General features: G+C 41.8%; 1 protein-coding gene and 1 long non-coding RNA gene across 2 annotated transcripts in view; one reads left to right on the top strand and one right to left on the bottom strand.

The window, feature by feature from the left end:
• LOC114050654 (acidic amino acid decarboxylase GADL1) overlaps positions 1–22,821 on the top strand; it is a 166,738-nt gene that overhangs the window by 117,123 nt on the left and 26,794 nt on the right. The gene's annotated exons all lie outside the window — the stretch shown is intronic.
• LOC114050655 lies at positions 4,523–22,162 on the bottom strand. Its single transcript, XR_003570050.1, has 3 exons — positions 22,096–22,162; positions 21,404–21,602; positions 4,523–4,758 (listed from the first exon to the last, which is right to left on the bottom strand). It is a non-coding gene; the product is annotated as an uncharacterized LOC114050655 (long non-coding RNA).

The raw sequence follows: 22,821 nt of genomic DNA, 5'->3' as shown, positions 1-22,821 counted from the left end.
GGTGCTCTTCAGTCAGTCCTCCCTTCACCTCCTTCCCACCTCCCAGAAGCTATTATCTGTTAGCCTGGGCTGATGGACCATTTCAGTCATGTTCAGCACTACTGCAGTCATATAAGCCCAGACAGAGACACTGGGTAAACACAATGTATTTCGGTTAAATAGACCAAACCAAGTGAATAAAATGTGCTATTTACCCAGTGCACCCACGGCCATCATCGCCTTGTCTTATCCCTCTTCCTGCTGCACGTGTCACTACTCTAATCAAATATAAGCATCTGCTAGAAGCAAATAAACTCTGTTCCCTGCAAATACTAATTCTCATGAGCACCTGAAAATGGTAATGAAAAGGAAAGGCAGAGTTAGGCACCGGAATGCTCTCTGATTCTGGTAGGGCCCTAGGCATTCAATTAAACACTAATTTATATGCCAATCTCAAATGTATTACTAAAAATAATAATGACAACTTATATAGAACACTGAAAAATAATAAGATGATTTGCAGATAATTCTGTATATTGGCTAGGGGAAAGACTAAGACAAGGCTTATCATTTTTGCTTTTCATTTGGAGAATTACTGGGACTCATAAGGGAGTTAGTGAAACAGTTTATAAATATTAATCCAAGAATGACAGAATCAGGGATGAAAGTGTTGTTGGGAGACATGCATCCAAAACTCTCACACACATTTTGCAGATGAGGAAACTGAGGACCAGAGCAATTAAGTGACTTGCTTGCCTAAGCCTGACCCACTGAATGATGGGATTCATACAATGTTAGAGATGTAAGGGCTCCCTGAGAGATCATGGGATCATAGATTTAGCCCTGAAAGTGACCATCGAGGGCCATCAGATCCACCCCTTCTCTCATTTTAACAGATGAGGAAACTGAAGCACAGGAGGTTAAGTGACTTATCCAGGGTCCCTCAGCTAAGCGTCTGAGGTAGGATTTCAAGGCAGGTCTTCCTGATTCCACTATACCACCCAACTACTTAAAGGAGATTATCTCCCCCATCTCCCTTGGTTTTCACTGGTAGGAAAACCGAGCCTCAGAGACTCTAAGAGATTTGTCCAAGGTAAAAAGCTAATATGTGACAGAGGTCAGTCCATATTGAAATCAGATTGTAGAAAGAGTGTGACTAAAGAATGGAAAAGTACATTCCTAAGTAAAAGATATAATACTGCTCGTGAAGCTCTTGTGGGGATGACAACATACCTGACTCCTCATGGAGCAATTTCCATGGTCCTGGAGCTGTTAGATGACCCCAAGGCATGGATTATAACAGATCCTTCCCTGAGGCAATATGCCCAGTTTCCAGAGTGGCAAAATGGCATGGCCAAAGATGGCTAAGACACTCAGGAATCTAGATGCCATACCTGCATCCCAACCAGCATGAGCAAGAACCCCGACCTCCCCACTCTTCTTCTAAGCCAAGGCTAGGATTCCTGCCTGGCTCGTCTCCATCCTTAGTCCCTGTGTCCGATCTAATAACAACAATAGCAGAATTGCTTGTTGGTCTCACTTCACACTGTGGTAAAGTTCACATGTGATTCCTTCTCTTCCTTAATGCATCCCAGCGTGGAAATGCAGTTGTTTTAACCTAGTGTCCTACCCCTGGTGTTGTCCTGCTGTCCGACTTCATTGTTTCACCTAATGGTCCAACAGGATCTCCTTCCTATGTTTCCCTTCCTCTGTCCCCTATTGCTTGTAGAGGTGGCAGTGGGAGAGAGAGGCAGCCACCATTTCCAGCTATTTCTGCTAATGGGGGCCAGCCTTTGCATAGCACATAATAACAACAACAACAACAATAACAATAGCATTTATAGCACTTTAAGGTTTACAAAGCACTTTATAAATTTTGTCTCATCTGACCTGCACAACAATCCTGGGAGACAAGGGCTATTATCCCTATTTTACAAATGAAGAAACTGAGGCAGACAGATTATTTGACTTACCCAGTGTTACATAGCTAGTGAATATGATTCCAGGGCCAGCATTCTATCCAAAACACTACCCAGCTGCTTATTTGATAAGAATAAGCATTTGTGGGGCAGCTAGGTGGCACAGTAGATAGAGCCCTAAAGTCGGGAGGACCTGAGTTCAAATCCAGCCTCAGACCAAACACTTGACACATACTAGCTGTGTGACCCTGGGCAAGTCACTTAACCCCAACTGCAAAAAAAAAAAAAAAAAGAATAAGTATTTGAATGATCTTCGCCCAGTCCCAATTGGGGTCCTTGGGGCCACATTCCCATCCAATCGATTGAGTAATACTAGTACCTCCAACTTTGTATACACTCTAAGATGTCCTGGGCCATAATTACAATCTTACATAAAGGCACACTGTTCATCCCCACACAAATCCTGAGGGACAGGCTTAGCTTAAGGTAGGAGATATACGATACGAGCCTTTCTAGAATCTAGGTAATCTAATTTCATAAATTATTTAATTGAGATACTTGATATTTTCAGATTGTCTTCAGCACCTCTGATTTCAGCCTTATGATGACTCTTGTATGAGAAGACTGGGTGACCCCAGCTTAGTTGCGCAAGCCCTAGGAAAGGGACCTTTCTTCTTTACCATTTTCCCGGCTTTGTGATCATACAGAATGTGCCAGGTGGTCAGTATTCCAGGGGACAGGTGTGTTTCATATGCTGCCAAGCAGTTACCTGATCTCTGATAAGCCAAAGTTTCAGAATATAACCAGGGGCCACCTGAACTGGGCAGAGTACGTCATGCACATCACTCTCCCTAAGCTGAGAGTATCATTGTTGTCTCAGCATACTTTGCCACGAGTAGCACCAAGCTCGAGGTTGTTGCAAACGTGTTCCATTAAAAACATAGAGCTGTTCTGTCTCCTGATTCGTGCTGTGGAGCCATTGGCCTGTAAGTGGTAACCCATTGGGTGGAAGCTCTTCACTCTTAACTTGTTTTGGAGAGTTTTTTTTTTTCACACACTTGGACATGAATTTGAGGTCCTGAAGCATTCTTGTGAAAATGGATTTTAGAGGATTAATATTGAAATCCTGTAATTTTTTTAAATCAGTACATTCATTTAAACAATTAATACCCTTCATCCCTATTACATTCCCTACACTACAGTCATTCACCTTGTCTCACCTCCTTTGAGGTATCCAAAGACCATCAGAAACTTTGATTTGAAGCCCAATATTTTCCTACAAAAGGAGGGGAAAGGGGTTGTTCTTTTCCTCTATCAGACTCACTCATTGTTTAGCTTTTGATGGTTTAGAATGAGTGTGAATAGCAATTGTTTTCTGTTCTGGCCAGAAACTTTGACGGTCTTCTCCCTCCAGATTGATATTTTCGTGATGGTAAATTAGACCATTTTTCATCTCAATCTTACCTAGTCCTTAGTCACTGCATGAATGTTGCCCAGGCAACAGACCTGGGGAAGACCTTAATTGAGAAAGGCCAAAGTCACCCACTGCATCCCAGGCCATCACCAGTCACCTTGACTTTTGTCTTGCCACTGGACTTCGATGACGCTGGAGGAGTGAGGCTGATGACTTTATGCAGCTCTGACTCACTTAAGTCCAATTCACATGCAAGTCAAGACATCACCCCATGATGTCATAGGTCGCTTCGAAAACAAAGGACCGCTACCACCACCAACAGCCCAGTAGCACGCAGTCATTTTTTCCTCATTCCCCTATTCTGTCATTAATATATGCCACCTGCTCCTGATCCGTTGCAAAAATACAGGACTAAATTTTAAAGGACAAAGCTTCCTTGTCTAAGGGAATGGCCTTTCAAAGGTATAGATGGGTTCTGCAGGGCCAATGTAACTGGCTTGTGCCCAGCTCCGTGATGGTCAATTTACTAAGAACAGGGGAATGGTCTCAGACCACTTCATCTGGGAACATAACTGCTTGCTCTATCTGGGCTATGTATCATCACAGATTATTCCCTGGGGTTTAGAGTGTACCTGGCTCTTGGGGAACATCTCCACAGACTGACAAAATGCCCAGGAAACACGGATCCCAAAAGTCCCCTAGCCACTGATATAGAAAAAAGGAACAGGCCCAAGAAACCAGATCAATGTCACTGCACTACTTAGACACACCTGAGAACTCTGCTTGGCTCATCCTCTCCCTCATTTCTTACATCCAGACCCTTTGCAAGAGAATTATGTTGGCTGATCTAAAGTCTTACACCAGCAACATTCACATTCCTTCCTTCCATCGATGAGATAATATTTCCAAACTGCTTAGCACAGGTCCTGGCACATTGTACGTGCTTAATAAATTCTTATTCCTTTCCTCTCCTTTTTTCCCCCATGAAAATAGTCTGTCCAGTACAGCCTGGAGCAGAAACACTGGGCAAATCAAATTCTGTTTTAACTGGTATTTTCCTTTTAGTAGTATGTCCCTGCCATATTAACCTTCCTATTGTGTTAACAATGATACCACCCACCCTTATCTATCTGACTGAAGTATTGTAGGGATAAAATAAGATTATTGATGTTGTTTCAGCTATAAATATTAGTTTATTATGTTCATCCTGATTACGACAGCATGAGGAGGTGGAATCTATGAGGATGTGCTATGTGACGCAGGTACAAAATTGGCTCTCTGGAGAGTGGAACTGGGGAAACTATTGGTGAGGTATATTGTTCATTTTAATATATTTGTGACATTTGATCATGGACTCTCTTAAAATGTATGGAAATAAGTTAGCATCCTGCCGGTTGGGTAGGCTTCCAGACGAGGTAGTCATGTGGTAACCCAGGAGATGGATGCCTGGAAAACAAAATGCCTTAGAGTTAGTAAGAGTGGACAAGCTGGTCATGGCCGTTTCTTTGTCTTTATGCTCACCACCGAGTGAGAAGGGATCCAAAAAGCGTTGTAGCCGATCTGAACGCTTGGAGAGTCATTGAGGCTATGCCTTGTTAGCTCTGAGTGCTGTTAGATTCTCTGTGGCAGTGATGGAGGGGAGGTTACACATTTTAAGCTGTCAGTGATAAATCTCAATTATCTGCAGTAATGGGGAATAGCTATAAAATACAAGATGGCTCAGTCTCTTGAGAGGTCTGGGTTTGCACTCAGGAGACCTTTTTCATTCATTTCCTTCTTCCTAGGAACTCTGACTGCAATTAGGGTAAGTGATCAGGGGGAGAGTAGTGCCTTATGTGCGGTCTTGGAGTCCAAACGATGGACCTTCCTTTAAGATATGTGAAGAGGACAAGTAGCGTTTATATTGCAAAGCACTTGCAAAGGTTATTTCATTTGATCCTCAAAGCAATCCTGTGAGATAAGTGCTATTGTTATCAGCTTTATTTCACAGATGAGGAAACTAGGGTCAAGTGGCTTCTCCAGGGTCACAAAGTCAGTAGAATTCTGAGGCAGGATTTGAACTCTGGTCTTCCTGGCTTCAGGTCCAGCAATCTAGCTACTGCATGACCTGCATGCCTCAAAGACGATCTCTAATTGATTCACAGTGACCAGAGCTACTGAGGCAGCTGGGTGGCGTCATAGTGTGCAGAACGCCTAGCCTGGAGTCAGGAAGACTCACTTCCTGAGTTCAAATCTGGCCTCAGATACTTACTTAGATACTTAGCTGTGTGGCCCTGAGTAAGTCGCTTAACTCTGTTTGCCTCAGTTTCCTCATCTGTAAAATGAACCAGAGAAGGAAATGGCAAACCACTGCAGTGTCTCTGCCAAGAAAACCCCAAACGGGGTCATTAAGAGTTAGACATAACCGAAATGACTGAATAACAACAGAGATACACCAAAGTCAATTGGTTGACTAAAACACTAGGGAAGATAGGTTCTTGTGAGTGAGCCAACAACATCTATCCATCTATTTATTGAGCAGTTCCAGTGGCATGTATATGTATCCACATTTACATGTGTATATTTTGATATATTTATATATATATATGTGTGTGTGTGTATATTTTGTTACATTTTGATATTTTTATAAAATATATTATATATTTTAATATATGTTTACAAGTTTAACACGTTTATATATTATTTTAGATGTATATATTTTATTTTTCTAAATTTCTTATATATACACACACATACACACATACACGTATACCTTTTTCCTTGTGCATTTCTGGTGGAATAAGCAGACAGGAGAGAAGTGAATAGAGAGAGAATTTCTCCCTCTTTCTCTCTCCCACCTCATGCATTAAGGGCAGTGTATGGTGGAAGCACGTGACCTTCTGCCTAAGAAGGACATTTAAGGCGTTGTAGACACCAAGCTGGAAAGGGCCCTTAGGATCATCTGGTCCAACTGTCTCACATTACAGATGAGGAAACTCAAATCTCGAGAGATCAGGTGAGCCCCCCAAGGGCACCCAGGTAGTAAGTGGCTGAACTAGCATCTGAAACTCAGAGATAATGAGCCAATGTTCCTGAAAATGCTTTGTCAACTGTAAAGCATTGTTCAGATCGAAGCTGGTATTTTATGTTTGTTCTATTTCATTAACTAAATCCCCTGGAACTATATCCAAGATCCAATTCCCCTCAGCCCACACTGAATGCTGGTCTTTAACAAACGAACCTGGGCACCACATTTTAAGATGGGCAGAGATAGGGACCAGCCCTGTGATTTCACTGATATAAGAAAGCTACCTGGATATGAGGAAGCTACCTCTAACAATGCAAGTAAACAAATTCTCCGCCACTTGGAGCATTGGAATCTTGCCTGAATACTAAGAGGTGAAGGAATTTTCGACACATATATGTGTCAGAGGTGGGACTTGAACTCAGGTCTTTCAGCCTTCCAGATCAGCTCTCTATCCACTACACCATGCTGCGTCTGGCACATTTTAAGAAGGTTGTTGATAAACTGGGGCAGCTAGGTGGCGCTATAGTGCACAGGATGTGGGCCCAGAGTCAGGAAGATTCATCTTCATGAGTTCAAATCTGGCCTCTGACACTTACTAGCCGTGTGAACCTGGGCAAGTCACTTAACCCCTTTTGCCTCAGTTTCCTCATCTGTAAAATGAGCTGGAGAAGGAAATGCAAACCGCTCCAGTATCTTTACCAAGAAAACCCCAAATGACTGAAATGACTCATAACAATAACAATTGATAAACCTTAGAGCATGCAGAGGAAAACAACCAGAATGGTAGAGGGCTTTGAGATCATGTCATATAAAAATCAATTGAAAGGAACTAGGGATATTTAATGTGGATATAGAAGAGTTGGATGAGGGGTGAAAGGAAGAAATGATAACTGCACGAAGTATTTGAAGGTTTGTCATTTGATATCAGAACTAGATTTGTGCTGCTAGACCATGGAGAGAAGAACTTGGTGCAATGGATGTCAGTTAGAGAGACAGGTTTAGACAAAGGAACCCCAGCTACTTTGGCCAGAGCTTCTTAAAGCTTCAGGAGGTGCCAACCACTAGGGAAAGACTGGAAGGCAAATTTCAGAAGGAGAGGGAAGAAACAAGGGGCTCAGTGCTCAAACTGCCAAATGCCCATTCCCAGAATATCCTCTAGTTCCATCCCTTTCCCCAATCCAGTCTCCAAGGTAGTTTTTCCATGTCTTCTAATTAAGCTCATTCCCCCTCCCCATATTGGCTGATGTTTTAAAGGTCAGGCAAGGATTGTTGATTCAGGTGCTGGATTTTTTTTAAGAACTACAGAAGGCATGTTTGAGCCCTTGATATTTGGATCAGTGCAATATCCTTGAGAGAATAAGAGACAGAGACAGGGAGAGAGAGAGAGAGAGAGAGAGAGAGAGAGAGAGAGAGAGAGAGAGAGGGAGAGAGAGTTGATGCCACACAGAGGGAATTCTACTTCCTTTGCCCCTAGTAAATAAATAGATCTCATTGAAGAGATCTAAGCAGTTTGCCTGCACTGTTCTAAGATATCCAAGGAGTGAACACTGTTCCTGTTCAGTCTAGGAAGAGACAAACTTTGTTATTTATTATTCTTTTTTTGTCTTTATTCTTCAGCACAAAGTGAAAGGGGACCCTTACAGAACAACTGACACCACTCAGTGTCAGCAGGCAATTGAAGGACTGTATTTGGATCCAGAAGACCCGGGATAGAATTCTAGCTTTGCTGTTTGCTATAAGTCACTTTACCTTTCTAAGACTCAGTTTCCCTCCCTGTAAAATGGAGTTGGGGAGGCAGCATAGTTCTGTGGAAAGATAGATTTAAAGTCAGGGGACCTAGGATAAGGCTCAATTTCCTTCCTTGTAAAATGGGGTTGGGAAGGCAGCATAATTCTATGGAAAGATAAATAGATTTAAAGTCAGGGGACCTGGGATAAGACTCAGTTTCCTTTCCTGTAAAACAGAGTTCGAAAGGCAGCATAGTTCCATGGAAATAGTAATTGATTTAAAGTCAGAGGACTGAGGATGAGGCAGTTAGGTAGCACAGTAGGAAGGAGACTGGACCTGGACTTATCTTGGCTTCAAATCCTGCCTCAGATACCTGCTAGCTGTGACTGGGCAAGTCTTTCAGCCTCAGTTTCCTTATATGTAAAATAAGGAGGTTGGACTAGGTGGGCTCTGAAGTTTGCTCTGGCTCTAAGTCTATGACCGATGACTCTATTGCCTGGCCCCCAATATAGGTTTTACTTACTACATGTGGTCTTGGGCAAGAGCCCTGACCTCTCCAGCCCCAGGTCCTTACCTGTACAAGAAGGGTGGACTACAAACCTCTAAAATCCTTTCCAAGCTCCAGATCTATGACCCTACAGCTCTAAAGGTCCTTCTTGGTCCTTTGACCTCCCAGGTGCCTTCCATCTTGAATCTGGGACTTTATCATCTTGGAGATCCCTTCCAACTCTAAATTCTTCATCCTACAATGTCTAGGGTGCCTTCCGGGCACACATCTATGCTCCTCCACACCACCATGAGACAACAGAAGGAGACTTCAGTGGCCAATACTTCCATTCAGCATACATACATAAAGCACCTACTATGTGAAAAGCAGAGCGGACTTCTGCAGCTTGACACTGCTGCCCACACCCACTTCTTTTCCATAGTCATGGGGCTCCCATTGCAGATGCCACATGACATCTGCTGGGAGAAATCTAACCTGACGTCAGAAGAATTCTGTAAAGCAGAAAGGTGGGACATGATGCTTTGAATCCCTAGGAGTAAGGATTCCCAAAGGTATTAAAAAGAAATAAATATCTCACCACTTGGCTTAGTATAGGTATATACGTGCAAATAAAGTCCTTTGTAGCTATTGCCAAACATGGATCCATACTGAAACCTTCCTCTTTTATTTAAAAAGTGTGTGTGACATACATATATACATACATGTGTATATATACATGTGCACCTATATAATATAAACATGTGTATGAGTATATCTATATGTGTATACATGCATTCATACATACATATATATATATACACATATATATACATATATACATACACACACTTATATTGGGCTCCATTAGTAAATCATGATAGTTCCATAGTATGACTTTCTCCATAAAACATCTTTAAATCAACAGATGTTTCTTGAGTATCTCTCATGGGCAAGGTATATTGTATCCAAAAAAAAAAAGTTTCAACCATTTGGCATAGTAACCACAGGGATGAACTTGGCGTCATAGGCGTTAGAGCTAGAAAGCACCTTAGAATTCATTGAGTGCAACCCCACCCCTCCATTTTAAAGATGAGGAAAGTGAGACCAGAGAGGTTCAGTGATCTGTCCAGAACCAGGAAGACCTGGATTCAAATCCCACTTCTGATTTGGCAGCTGTGCAGTAGTAGGCTAGAGTCAGTTCATTATGCTTATGAGAGCTGATTGTTAAATTTTTAGTATGAGCATTTACACCTTGGGAATCTCAGCAAATGCTACAAACTATGGCTCGATTTATCATTTTGTTGATTACCTAGATTTAATAAAGTAATGGAGATAATGTTAGCAGAGCAAATTAAGCTTAAAATTGCATCATTCATAATTTTTTTTCCTGGACAGTCAGTTGTTAAACATTTACCAGCACACTCCTGCCTCACAAAATTGCTTGGAAACTTTAATGAGATCATGTCTGTTAAACACTGCAAACTTTAAGTCACTGAAAAAGAATCAGCTAATCTTCCACTATTTTTGTTAAATGGTTGTGAATCTTAGAATATTACAGTATTCAAAGAATTAAAAATTTGTGTCACTTAGAGGGCAATGCAGGGTTTCCTGCTGGGTATGAGCAGGTAACGGAGAGCAAGTAAGGCGCTAAAAAGAAGTACCCCATTAAAGTATCAGAGGATCATAGGTTTGAATAGGAACGGACCATAGAGGTCATTGACTCCAACACCCTCATTTTACAGATGAGGAAACTGAGGCCCACAGACATTAAGAGCTTTGCTCAGAATCATGCAGAAACTAATTAGCATAAGTATCCAAGATAAGATTTAGCTGAGATCTTCTTGATTCCAAGTTTAGGGTTGTACTCCACTACATCATTCATGGGCATCACCACACATATATGCCTGAACAAAAAAGATGATCTGGTCATGTGGCAAGCATGAGGAACATTGAATGGGTACCTTTTAGTGAACTTATACTAGGACATGGATAAAAGTTGAACAGGCATGACTGAATGGATTGCAATCTGCATCATGGAGGGTGGAGAGTGGAGGAAATCCACACTGGTAATATCACAGACCTGTTGGAGTATTTGAGTGTGATAAACAGACCAAGCTTGATATGAAATGCCAAGTCACTGAAACTTGACATACACCAAAATGTAACCTGATCATTTCAAAACAAACAAACAAAGCCTTCTTGATAATGAATGGATGAACGGCCATAGCCCTACGTGTTTTACCAGGCAAATACAATTAATTAGTTTTAAAGGAATCGTCCATGACAGAAATCATTGAACGATATATGAAATATATATTATATATAATGTATATAACATATATTTAATTTGCATGAATACCTGAGACTTGTTACTTCCTCAAAGAAAAGTTTTAAAAAAAAATAGAAGATGTGATGACTGCCCTCTCCTAGCAGAGTTAGAATTCATTTTTAGAAGAAAACGTGCTGGGTAATTACATCTTCTCCATTTGCCAGTTTATCTCCGTTAAACATAGTCAACAGCTCATGGTTTAATTTGCTCTGTCAGCTCTGGCTTTTTAAAAAACAGAACTCTCCAGCAGTGGAGGTTTTATGTGTGCAGTATAATTTCACCATCCCATTTTTTTAAATCTTGGCCCATTTATAGTCAAATATCTTCCACTCCATGAAGCTTAAATATTTAGCCATGGAGGTAATATACTCTTTATCATCTGTCAGATTCGCTATTAAAGCTGGGCTGTGGATTCTTCATGCTACCAGACTTCTATGACTGTGCCAATTATCATCAGGGCTCCCTTCAGAGCCAGTATCTTATTTCTGTTCTCCTTCAGGAGTCCGATGTTTTCAATGGTCACCACCTTTGCTTAATGAGATCTCACAAGACAGACAAAGCTGCTAGTTTTGTTGCAAGAATTTGAGAGGTTGAATCAGTTAGCAACAGTTATTTCCCAATTTGTTCAAGCCAAAAGATGTTTCTTTGTGAAAAAACCAGTGTTCTGGCTCTTCTGTGCACTCCAAGGGAAGAAAATGACCACCTCTATGCCATTCATACCCCACTTGACTAGTGACCCATGATGAAAGGAAGAAAGCAAGCTAGTGCCAGGCATTAAAGACCATCTTGCCTATTTCTTTTATTTTCTTTAAAAGCATTGGATATTAACTTTATTAGCCTGGGGGCCAAGCAACAGTCATTTACCCCTTGCAGAAGTGCTCAGAGAGACTGAACCAGGATAGGTATCCCAACAAAGCCTATGAATCGCTAATTGAATTTCACACCTTAACAGTGGAAGATACAGAGTCAAAATGGCAAATGGACAAAGAGACCTCAGTTAGCTTTGCTAAAACAGTTTGGGAAAGTAGGTAAATGAAGCAGTAAACTGTGAGTGCAGGAGCACCACAGAGATTTAGAGGTGAAGGGATTAAAAAAAAACCCTCATTATAAGAAGTCTAATAACCTCTGTAGCATTTTATAACACTTCTGGAGACAAATGACCAAGATAGTGAGGAGACTGGAAACCAGTAAAGAGCTTGAAGTAACTGGGAATGTTTTACCCTGTAGAAGAGAAAAGAGTAGCTGTCATCAATTATTTCAAGAGCTTTCCTTTGGCAAAAAGGGTTAGGTTTGCTTGTCCCCAAGGATAGAATGAGGATTGATTGTTAGACATTTCTGAATGGCAAATTTTTGTTACGTGTTAGGAAAAAAAGCATGCTTATAATCAGAGCTATCTGGGCTACTTTGGTGGGTGGTGGGTTCCCTACCACAAGAGGTCTTTAAGGAAAGGCTGAATGATCCCTAGAAGGGGGACCTCCAAGGTTCCTTCCCATGTTAAGATTCTGTCAGTGATTGAGGTTGGGTTTTTTTTTTTAAATAATCTTAAATATGGAAACTGATCATCATGGAAGCCCATCAGATGAAATTGAAAAACTAAACAAAAAAAAAAACTGGAACCAAGTTGTATGCAAATATAATCAATGAGATTAGGACTGTGAGGGGCCATCAATGCTAGGATAAAGAGGCTATATTTTATTCGGTAGGTGATGGGGAGTCAGCACAAGTTTTTGAGCATAAGAGTGCCATGGCCAAGTTTTGCCCAATGTAGTGTTCATTTTGGAGACTGTCTGGATTATAGATTGGAGAAAGGAAAATCTTAAAGGAAGGAGACTAGTGATAGGAGTGATAGGAGGCTAATGATAGAAGTATTATAGGCCTGAAATAGTATGGTAACCGTATGCGAAGAGGGAGGTGGACAAATATGAGAGCTCTTCTAAGGGGGCTATGAATCCATCAACAAGCAAATGTGCTTTTATTGATGAAACAATATGTCTCTCACACTCTATTTTTCCAATGCTGTTGTGATTAAGGAAATACAATTTCATTTAAAAGTGCTACTGGGTTCTCAATAACTTTTTGTCATTATGTATTCTCCTAATCCACAGATACTAACAATACAACTACTATCACTTTTTGTCTTCAGATGGAGTTCTCATAGTCAGGAAGCGCTGGTCTAGATTATAATTCATGATTGGAAAGTGTTCTAAGTTCATTGGAAGAGGATTAATTGGGATATAATGACTCAGAATGCCAAAGATGAGTTCTATGGTCTTCTAACCTCCATTCTCTTACCTGCATCCCTTTCCCTCACTCTTAAACCTTTTGCCACTATTTGTACAGGATTTGAGAAATAGTCTTAGTTAATCAAGTCGAATGAAGGCTCCCATCTTTTCACCTGCCATCTGGATTATTTAAACATCTCTCTTTGCTGCCATTCAGGCTTCTCAAATAAAAATGATGGTAGGAGACAAGAGTCAAAATATGGAACTAAAACTCAGAAGAGAATTATTGGTGAGCTCTAAAGGTGTGGCGAGGCTTCTTTTTGAAACAACCCCTTGTCATCTTTGTCACCTTCTACTGCCTCCTTTGGAGAAAATCACTCCCTTGAATGCTCTATCCTCTTAGGAAGGACCTTGTATTGTCAGTTCTGGAATTTATACCCCGAGTCACTGTGAAGTGGGAATTGATTATCTGTGGAGAAGAGGTTAAGAGAGAAACGTGAAAGAGGAAAAGAGACCTATAAATATTTGGTGCTAGAAATTCCTAGCACACAGTTCTTAGAATTGCTCCAGTGATTTAAAGAATCTAAATAAGATCCTATATCCTCCCAAATCCACATGGCAATATCCATGAAAGAATGCTCTTACTATACACAGTCCACGAACTTGAATTTCAAAGCATATCAGAAACAGCGATCGTATCTGACAGCACAGGTACCATTGCACAAGCCATTACCCTCTCCCCTTACTGAGATGAGGGAGATGTTTCATTATCTGTTCTCTGGGACCCTGATTGGACATTGCAGTTAATCAGTTGCTGGTCTTTCAGGGTTGCCTTCATTTATGTTACTATGTTCATTATGTATCTAATTTCCCTGGTTCTGACTTCTGCATTCTGCATCAGTTCATATGATTCTTCCTGTGCTTCGGTGCATTCCTTGTGGTCTTAGAATGCAACAATATTTCATTTTATTCTGATACCACAATTTAGTCTGCCAGTCCCCAACTGATGGGTATCCACTTAGTTTCCAGTTCTTTGCTACCACAAAATTTACTGCTAGCATATTTTGGTATATAGAGAGTCTGTGAGGGATTACAATACATCTAATTTACTCATTTTATTTTCTGATGATTAGAGAGGTAAAAAGGTATATGACCATACAACCAAAAAAGTAGCAACACCAGCATTTGAACTTGGGTCAGCTATGAGAACTGGGAACAAACATTGAATATGAAGTGAGTGGGCATAGGTTCAAATGCTATTTCTGTCACTTAGGTGATGTCACCTTCAACTCGGTTTCCTCATTTAATGATTTTAGTCATCATTTATATAGTATTGTAAGGTTTATAAAGCATTATCCATATGTTATATACTCACAGCAACTTGGGTGGAAAATGTTATTATCTCCATTTTATAGAAGGGGAAAATGAGGCAAACAGAGTCTAAAGGATTTGCCCAGGTTCACAGAGCTAGTGTCTGAGACCGGATTTGAATTCAAACCTTCCTGACTCTAGCCCAGCACTTTATCCACTGCCCAGTTAGCTGCTTTATTTGTAAAGTGGAGATGTTAATACCCATACTGCCTTTCTCAAAGGGTTGTTGGGGTATCTAGGTGGTGCTGTGGATAAAAGCACCTGACTTGGAATCAAGAAAACAGCTTGACTCCTGCCTCAAACACTCAGTCTGTGTGACCTTGGGCAAGTCACTAAGCCTATATCAACTTAAATGTTCTCATCTATGCAACAGGGATAATAATTGCACCTTCCCTATAGGATCAAATGAAGTGCTTCATAAGCCTTAAAACATTCCGTAAATGCTTGCTATTATCACTATTAAATAAAAAAATGTACATAAGTGACTTTACAAACCATAAAGCTCTAAATAAAATTCAGCTTTTTTTGTGGGAAGTGGGTAATAGGATCGTAGATTTAGAGATGGAAAGCTGTCAAAGATCATTGAGTCCAACCCTCTTTCTTAAAAGATGAGTGAAATAATGGGGTGGGAAGACAAAAGCAGTTTGCTCAAGGTCATAGGATAATAGAATCATAGATTTAGACCTGGAAGGGAACTTTGAAGTCATGAGGAAACTTCCTTTTACAGATGAGGAAACTGAGGCCAAGAAAGTTTAAGAGGCTTACTAGCCCAAGGTCACACAGGTCGTTCAGAGCTAGGATTTAAACCCAGGTGCTCTGGCTCCAAATCCAGCTCTCTACACCTCCTACTCTAAATATCCTTGCATAGGAGCTGAATCATTTAGGGAAAAAAAAAAACAGCCTTTGATTTAGACTACCCTTGCATGCCTGATCACTGCTGTAGCTTGTGTTCTGAGGCTTTGAACTCTGGGTTGTTTAGCAGCAAAGAGAAGGTCAAGATCCAGGGCATCATTTGTTACTCTTTGTGGTTTGCGATGCTCATCTCCTTTAAATTAAGAAGGGTAAAGAAGAAGAAAATGGACGTCAGTAACAACCTTGAAATTCTGAGAGGAAGCTTTGTGAGAAACTTTATATTAATCGCTCCAACTCCTTCACTGAGGCCTCTTTGTACGTCAAGGAAGAAGAAATGACATAAATCTTGAAGGAAAGGGCTTCAGAAGCCAGGACGGATCCCCCCCTAGGCTCCATTGCACAGCCTCATGGCATTTTGTCTGCACAGACCTCAGTCTGCCCTTTGGGTTCTTCTGGTCCTTGGCTTCAATATACCCTGCTGTGCTTTTGTTGAGGGATGGAAGGTGGGGTAAAGGAGGAAGAGGAGGAGAAAGAAAAGAGTGAGGGAGAGAAGGAGGAGGAGAAAAAGGAGGGAGAGAGGAAAAGAAGGAAGAAGAGGAGGGAGAAGGGGGGGTAGAGGAGAAAAAGGAAGTGGAAGAGGACAAAGAGGAGAGGGGGAGGAGGAAGAGAAGGAGAAGAGAGAAGGCTGGAGCTGGGCCCCTTCATCTTCTCCCCGTCTCTGACCAAAGCCTGCTTCCATTCTCATGAGGGGGCTTTCCTTCAAAGCCCAGGCTAGCAATGAGACGATAAAGCCATCGGGGGGAGCCAGTACAGCAGAAATCTGCTGAAGAGTCTAATTAGTTTACATAGCTTTCAGAGCTGCTGGGCCTGTGGTTACTAGCTCTCGCTTGGGGAGAAGTGTGTCCCCTCCATCCTCCAAACCCTTCCATTCCATTTTCACATTAGTACAATCTTCCAGAGATGCTGCTCCTCTGTTTTTGAGATTGAAAAAGAAAAGCCTTTGGTACATTCTGTTTGTCTCCCTGGGAAACAGCTCTTCTGTTTTCCCTCTCAAGGTCTCTGAGTTTACCCCTTTACTGAAAAGGCCCGTGTTGTCCTTCAGGCTCTGGGCTGTAGCCTCCTGCAGACATGTGATGCAGTCCCAAGCCTGGGCTTAGGGATCAGAAACTCCGGAGTTAACCAGAGGCCTGTTTTCCTTATAAATAAGAACAGGGACACTGTGCGGCAGTTAATTTTGAGGTAGCCCAGGAGCTTGGGTCGTGGAATGGGTATCAGAGGTGCCAAATCGTTAATTGCTTCCATTTAATCTGGGTACATCATTTTGGAAAGAATGTGGATGAGCTCGGGAGCACGGAGAGGAGAGTGACCAGGACAGGGGAGAGATTTGTGTTTGTGCTCTCAGAGATTCCGTTGCATTCCCACAGGCTTAGGGTGGGGCCCGGCAGTTGTCTTCAAGTATTTGAAAGGCTGTTGTGCAAAAAAGGGATTAGAATTGCTCTGCCTGGCCCCTTTAAATTAAATAGAAGAAAATGGGTGTCAGGAATAACACTGAAATTCTGAGACGAAGCTTCATGAGAAACTTCGTATTGTTTTCTCCAACTCCTTCATCATCATCATCTTTGCATGTTAGGGAAGAAAAAAATGATGTGAATCTGGAAGGAAAAGGACTTCAGAAGCCCCGGATAGGTCCTTCTCCTTACTGGGCACCATTGCAGAGCCTCACAGTGTCTTGTCTGCACAGGTTCCAGTCTGCCCTTTGGGTTCTTCTCATCCTTGGCCACGTTACACTGTCCCATGCTTATGTTGAGGGATAGAGCAGGGAGTGGTAGAGGGGGGAGAGGAGAAAGAGGAGGAGGGGGGAAGAAAAAGGAGAAAGTGGAGGAGGAGGGAGAAGAGGAGAAGGAGGAGAGGGGGAGGAGGGGAGACAGAGAGGAGAGGGGGAGGAGGAGAAGAAGGAAGAGGAGAGGGAAAGGAGAAGAGACAGAGAGGAGAGGGAGAGAAGGATTAAGAGAAGAAGGAGAGGGAGAAAAGGAGGAGGAGGAGGAGAGAGGGGGAGATGGAGAAGGAGAAAGAGGAGGGAAAAGAGAGGGGAGGGGAGAAAGGAAGAGTCGAGGGAAAGGAGGAGAGGGAGAGAAGGAGAAAGAGGAGAAGGAGGAAAAAGAAAAGGAGGAAAGTGGGGGAGGAGAAAGAAGAAGAGAGTGGGAGGAGGAGAAAGAGGTGCAGGAGGAGAAGGAGGATCCAGAATATAGAGTCCTGTATATAGCTTGTTTATACATAGCTATTTGCTTGTTGTTCTCCCCCCATCAGACTGTGAGCTCTGTGAGGGCAGAAACCATCTTTTGTCTTTCTTTGGATTCTCAGGACTTAGTACAGCATAGTAAGTGCTTAATAAATGTTCATTATCTGACTGACTGAACCAAGAGTCACAGGCAAAATCAGGCAGATTTAGGGTTGAGGGCAGGGAAACAATATTGTGAATATGAGAGCTGTTGGAAGGGTGTAAGGAGTCTTGTCTCCCTGGAGGGCTTTCAGGAAAAGCTCACTGAACACAGATCATGCACAGAGGAGGGGACATTCTGCCTCAATTTGAGGTCCTCAGGACTTAGCACCGTGCCTGTTACATAGCAGAAGGTTAATAAATGTTTGTTGATCACTGCCTGAGATTGGACTCCATGGCCACTTAGATCCCTCCAAACTTGGAAATTCTATGATCCTTTGAAAAGGAACTCAGAGAGGCAACCAGGTGGCACAGTGGATAGAGCACCAGCCCTGGAGTCAGGAGGCCCTGAGTTCAAATGTGGTCTCAGACTAGGCACTTGATACTTACCAGCTGTGTGACCCTGGGCAAGTCACTTAACCCCAATTGCCTCATATAAAAAAAGAAAAGGAGCTCAGAGATTATCTCTGCCAAGCCTTTTTATTTTACAAATAAACTCAGATTCAGGGAGGTAAATTCAATTTAACAAACATTAAGTGACTAAAATTACAATGTCAAATTATTGATAGAACCAAATTAGAACCAAAGCCTAAAAGCAATTATTTTGAGGAACATACAAACTTCCATTTATTACATTTACATATTTCAGTGAATCATGTACTGATACTCTGTTGCTTTGGGTTTTTGAGATTTATCTTGTAATCACCCATATAGTGGCAAAACTAGGAAGAGACTGGGGAGCACTTGCTCCATAGAAGGTTGCCCTAAGGGTCCTAAGCCCTGTTTATTTTAGAATAAAATAGAAACTCTTTTAATTGACTTCTAAAGCCTTGTAACCTGATCCCAAACTACCTTTCCAGCCTTATTATATCTTAAGACCTTTCACATACTCTTCATATTAGTGTAATTAATGCTATCCAGAACTGTCCAATTCTATCACAATTAATACAGTCCAACCAAACTGGCATCCTTCCTGTTCCTTACTCTGCTTAATTGCCATCATCTGCATGAAAACCCACCTAATCAGGTGCGCTATTTGCCAGTGCCTCCCCCACCTCTCTCCAAATCACTTTGTATTTTGTATCTGTCTAGCAGGTGAAGCCGTTGTGCTGTGCTAAGGTGGTTAGCAGTCAGGTGAGACTGTCAGTCACTCTTACCTCCCTCCCACCTCTCAGTGGGCCAGGATGTTCCTGTCCTATGGATGTAAATTTCTCTCCAGTTACTCTGGCCCCTCCCCTCTGGCAGTGGCTTTCCTTTAAGCCAAACTCAGAAAAAATGGGGGAAGCCAAGCCTCAATGTCAGCTACTGCTAACTCATTCCCTAGAGGAACCACGCTGTTAAGTATTCTATCTTAGGAAAATGACTCAATATTCTGTGGCTCTGAGTCCCCAGCTAAAGCTTGTGCTCTAGCAAAATACTTCAATTTCAAGTCTCTCTCCCTTTCTGGGATGCTTCCAAATCACCCATTCTCAGCTGAATTCCAATAATAATACACACTGATCAATAATGTAGATGGTTGATAGCTTTAATCATAACCACTGGAATAAGAGACAAAGTAAATATTTAAGCATAGAATGATAGGAAACTTAAGAAACAGAGTAAGCCTGTGCCTGGGAGTGGGGAAGGCAGGAAGACATCAGACTCACCCCTTTTAGAAGAAAACAAGGGAAAGAGGAGAGGAGAAATAAAAGACTGGAGACCCCAGTCTAGAGTACTAACTGGTTTTAGCAGCACAGTGTCTATCTGTATCAATGCATGATTCAAGCATGCTGCCTTGGCTTCAAGAGTCCCAGAGCCCATTACTCATAGCAGCTGCCCTCCTGTGGCTGCCACTCTTTGAGCCCTCCTGTGATTTCTTCTCTTCCTCTTCTGCATAGCTTCTCCTCTTCCCACAATCCCAAAGGCAGGGAGTGGTAGAGCTATGAGTCACATCAACCCTCTCTGCCAGTTCCATGGTCTGGGCAAAATTCCCCAAGGATCAAAGAGATTTAGATGGCTCCCTTCCCCCATTCCTCAGTTAATTGGATTAAGGGAATTGCTACTTAGAGTCCTCTTGGAGTTTCAAGGAAACTTCTTATAACAGTGTTTAAAAATAGATCCCTGGTAGATCTCTGGTCAACCATTTTTTCGAGCACCCTGATCTTTTTGTTGATATCTGGAGTAGTTGTGGTCAAAATAGCATTACACATATATTTATATGTGTGTTTATATGTTCATAGTCTAAGATACCTATATGTATGGATATATAAATATTAACTATTATATTATTTAATCATTCCTATTTTAGTAACTCTCACACGTTCCACTTTGAATTTGTGGGGTTGAGCATATATTATTTCCATATGTATAAATACTAGAATAGAGCTGTCAGTCCAAGTCTACTCTTTTCAGGATGCTTTTTTTGGGGGGGGGCAATGTTCCCTAGGAGATCAAAAATAAATTAGATAACGGAACACTTAAACTTCAACCACTGGTCCCTTCCCAATTTATGACTTTTGATTCTTCTACCACCTTTAAAGATTTACACTATCAAGAGAGCATCCCCCAGACTTAATTGGATGAAGGGAGTTACCACTTGCAGAGTTTATGTGAATTTACAAAGAAATTGCTTATAAGGATGTTTAAAAATGAATTTGTTCTATATGTTCAAAATGTTTAAATGCAGTAAGTAAAAGGCTTGGGCCCTTTTCAGAATATTACTTAAATGCAGCTTTGAAACTAGAAAGAGTTTGTTTCAGGCAGGGGTCATTAACAGAGTTAGTAAAGTTGTTTTAATGTTAATTAGCCATTTATCAGAAAGGCTGGAGAATAGAGAAGAGTAAGGAACTGAGCAACTGGTAAGAGAAGGCAAATAAAAGAGTAGCAAGCTTTATAGACACAACAGCATTTTTCTAATGAGTGAGGGAAGTGACTTGGGGGTTGGTGGCTGCCATGTTGTCTTTTAGATAGGGTTGCTTGAACCTACAGCAGTTTCTTAACCTGGAATCAGTGAACTTTTAATAGAGAGAGAGAGAGAAAGAGAGAGAGAGAGAGAGAGAGAGAGAGAGAGAGAGAGAGAGATGCATTTAATACCATTGCTTTCCTTTGTAATCCTCTGTATTTTACTTTATGCATTTAAAAACATTCTGAAATGCCCATGGAGGCACACACAAGTATACACAATTAAGAATCCCTGACCTGCAAGGAGAGCTAGTAGAGATAAATGGAAACTTTCTTCTCAATACCATAATGGGAAGCTTGGATCAATGCTGAAGACCAACATAGATAATAATACCCTGGCTATGAATTCTCAAACTAAGCCAGCCATCCAAGCTTTGGAAGCTTGATAGCAGACACAGGTGTTTGAAGTGACAAGTGCCAATGACATCTCTTTTCTGTATATAACAGAATCTCAGAGTTGGAAGGGCCCTGAGGGCCATGCATCCAAAACCATACCTGCATAAAGACACCCTCTGCCATTGCACATCCTTGACAAAAGGTTTCCCAGTCTTTGTGGGAAGACTTGCAAGGAAGAGAAACTCACCATCATCTAGGATAGTGCAATCCACTTTGGAACAGCTCTAGTTATCATATAGAAACAACCAGCGGCCAGCACCAGAGCTGAAAAGCAAATTTACCTTTTCTTTGGAGCAAGGTAAGGTAAACCTGAGAGTCTTACCTGGCTTGGATCACTTAGAGAGGGAGCTGACAGTTGAACCCAGATTCTACCTCACGTCCTCAGACTCCACATTTGTCGTTCTTCCAGCTGTCCCAAGGTACTTCCTCAGGTCCATCAGCACCGCTTCTGAAGACAAGCTCCTCGGGGAGACGGGTATTTGGCCCAGCGTGCCACTCTTAGGTCCTCAGCCTGGACAGTTCTTGAAAAACAACAAATACAGTCATCAAATTGCAAAGGTCATAATCTAGACTGGATCCAACCCAAAGCCACAGGTGTTTTTTGGGTTTTGCTTTGGGCCCCGACTTGATCATTCTTGTGTTCATTGGTTTGGTTGTCCTGAAAAAGTTGGAAGTGCAGCCTTAGTCCATCCACCACCATATCAGACTCAAGCTATCATCACTCCTACTCATCTGTGCACTTACTTAATTCTTTCACTAGATGGTGGTCAAATTCAATCCAAGCACCATATGCAAGGCCCACAGCCATGGTTAGATTAGAGAGTGAATACGCAACCTATGTCCCTGCCCAGCTTTTCTAACTTTCTTCCTTACATTTCCTTTCTGCTGCCCAGAAGGATCTCAGTGGCCATGACCTTGCTCTTTAGCAGTGCTCAGGTGTGAACAATGGGAATTCCCAATAACTGCGGTTTTATCATATTAGCTTATTATAAAAGCTCTGGGACTAGGACTTACTTTCTGCAAGTCTTGAGTTGTGCTTGCAAAACGATTCAGACTGTTGCCTCCTGGCAATGCGGCTGGCTCCGATGGAAAGCAAACAGGAATTCGAGCCAAATTTGAGCTGGGTTTCAACCCTGCCTCTGTCATTTATTAACTGTATGACCTTGGGCTAATCACTTTACATCTCTAGTCTCCTCATCTGTAAAAAATAAAGAGTTTGGACTCAATGACCTCCAAAGTCCCTTTCACCTCTGGAGCTATGAGCCTGCAAGCCCCTAGAGGACCACTTGGCTAAAATTCTAGTTCTGCCATGTGACCTTGGATAATTAACTTATCCCAACTGCTAATGCCTCTCCCTGCCAAAAAAAAATTAACTGGTATTTATTTTATGTATACTTGTGTGTCGCCCCTGATGAAATGTAATCTCATTGAGGACAGAAACTATTGCATTTATTTCAATTGTGTCTCCCATGCTTAGCACAGTTTCTGGCACCGAGTCGGCATTCATTAAATGCTTATTGTTTGATTGGCAAAAAATAACAGAGTTAGACTAGATGATCCGTCAGGTTCCTTCCACCTCTAAATCTTGACTGTGGTTTTTGTTTTGTCGCAGAGCCCTAATAATTGTAACTTCCGCTGTGGTGAACCTCTCCACCACCGTTCAATAGCTCAGTGGAGTCTGTACAAACTATTCACTGAGCCCATCATTAGCGGTCTCTGGTAACCAGGCTGATGGTATGA

The sequence above is a fragment of the Vombatus ursinus genome, unplaced genomic scaffold, assembly GCF_900497805.2.
Source record: "Vombatus ursinus unplaced genomic scaffold, bare-nosed wombat genome assembly UNPS02014799.1, whole genome shotgun sequence".
Taxonomy (NCBI): Eukaryota; Metazoa; Chordata; class Mammalia; order Diprotodontia; family Vombatidae; genus Vombatus; species Vombatus ursinus.
Note: the sequence above shows the minus strand (reverse complement) of the source record. Positions and strands in the feature narration are given on the sequence as shown.